This window comes from Orycteropus afer, unplaced genomic scaffold, assembly GCF_000298275.1.
Source record: "Orycteropus afer afer isolate SDZICR_OR568_19922 unplaced genomic scaffold, OryAfe1.0 scaffold00221, whole genome shotgun sequence".
Classification (NCBI taxonomy): Eukaryota; Metazoa; Chordata; class Mammalia; order Tubulidentata; family Orycteropodidae; genus Orycteropus; species Orycteropus afer.
The window spans coordinates 3923018-3925354 of record NW_006921808.1 but is presented as its reverse complement, the minus strand read 5'-3'; positions in this window follow the sequence as shown (position 1 = coordinate 3925354).

Genomic DNA, 2337 nt, shown 5'->3' with positions numbered 1-2337 from the left:
TGATTGGGACCTGCTAAAAATTAAATTTTTATGTGCCTCCAAAGACTTGTTCAAAATAGTCAAATGAAAACCTACAGATTGGGAAAAAATATTTGGTAATGACATATCTGACAAGAGACTTATCTCTAGAATTTATAGAAAACTCCAACACCTCAATAACAAAAAGACAAACAATCCAATTAAAAAATGGTCAGAAGACATGAATAGATGCTTCACCAAGGAGGATATTCAAGTGGTCAACAGACATATGAAGAAATGCTCATGATCACTAGCTATTGTTGTTGTTGTTGTTATGTGCCGTTGAGCCAGACCTGACCCATAGCGACCCCACCTTGGGTTTCCAGGGCAGTATCACTACGGAAGTAGATTGCCCCATCTTCCTTCCGGGGAGTGGCTGGCTATTAGAGAGATGCAAATCAAAACAACAATGAGATACCATCTTGCTCCAACAGTAATAGCAAAGTTTAACAGGACAGAACACAACAAATGCTGGTGAGGTTGTGGAGAGATGGGGACTCTCCTATGCTGATGGTGGTACTGTAAAATGGTACAACCGTTATGGAAAGCAGTATGGCGATTCCTCCAAAAGTTGGAATTAGAAATACCATTTGAACCAGCTATTCCATTACTAGGTAAACCCTAAAGAAGTGAGAGCCATGACAAGAACAGATACATGCACACCCATGTTCATCACAGCACTATTTCCAATAGCCAAAAGATAGAAACAACCTAGATATCCATCAACTGAGGAATGGATAACCAAACTATAGTACATACACACAATGGACTATTATGCATCGCTAAAGAATAATGTAGAATCTGCAAAACATCACATAACGTGGATGAACTTGGAGGACATTATGCTGAGGGAAATAAGTCAATCACAAAAGGACAACTATTGTATAAGTTCATTATTGTAAAAGCCAAGGAAAGGTTTATCTATAGAAGGAAATTTTCTTTGTTGGTTACCAGGAGTGGGAGGGGAGGGGGGGAACACTGTTAGATAGATAAATATAAGTATTGATTTGGGTGAAGAGAAGGGCAATGTACCAAATCTGTGTGACCAATATGACAGCATGGAGGATGAGAAAGAAATAGAGAGGTACATGGGAGGTACAGACAACAAAGATGAACGCTTTTTCACATATAGTACTGCATTTTCAATGATAGCAAACATGGGTATATGGATGGATAGATGGGTGGACAGCCTGTCCAATTAGGTATGTCTACCCACCAGCCACTCCTTGGAAGGAATGTTGGGCAATCCTACTTCTGTAGTGATACTGCCTCGGAAACCCAAGGAGGAGTCGCTATGAGTCGGGTTTGACTTGACAGCACATAACAACAACAACAACATGAAATGGGAAATGTATCCAAGTACATATATAGGGTTGGCAGACGATGGTCCTACAGGTTTATGTGAATGATCAGAATTCCCAGGTGTACAGTAGAGCTGACAAGGCGCAAGGTTGTGGCCACTGCTTGGTCACAGCCAGCTACCCAGAGGGACTGAGTAGTTGAAACTGTGGGCTTGGGACTATAGTCGCAGGGGTCATCAAGCTCAATTGGCGTAACATACTACACAAAACATTGTTCCACCTCCTACCTTGGCAAGTAGTGAATGGGATCTTAAAAGCTAGCAAGCTGCCATCTAGATGCAACGATGGGTCTCTCTTCATCCAGAATAAAGAAGAATGAAGAAAGCCAAAATTCATGGAAACGATTAGTCCTAGTGACTGGTACACCATCTGATCTGCAGCTTATATGACTATGAGACCAGAAAAACTAGATGATGCCCAGCTACCACTGTCATCCACTTGAAAGGGGATCTATGTAGGAGATCCTTGATAGAGAGGGAGAACAATGTGTAACAAAACTCAAAATCATTGGAGGAAAAAAAGGGGGGACGAGGTTTGCTGGTCTGATAGAGCTGGGTGGAACCACTGAGACTATGGCCCCTAGCTGCCTTTCAGGTCTGGAATTGAGCACCTACCTGTGGTTTCCAGCCAAACAGAAGACAGGCATATGAGTTGAATATTTATCTCAAGTAGATACACTCCTTGGAGAGAACAATCATCAGAGAAAGAAGGGCTGCTTATGCACAGGGAGACAGCTCAGGGGACAGGAGCCCATGGAGAGATGGACACTGGGAAGAGGTAACTGTGGGGAGGAAGTGGGAGGGGAGCTGTTGTATTGTGGTAAACTGTGGTCAATGTCATGAAACAAAGTGTATATGAACTGCTGTATGGAAAGTGAATTTGCTCTGTAAATCTTCACCCAAATCTCACACACACACACACACACACACACACAAAGTAACAAAAATGCACTGCCAAT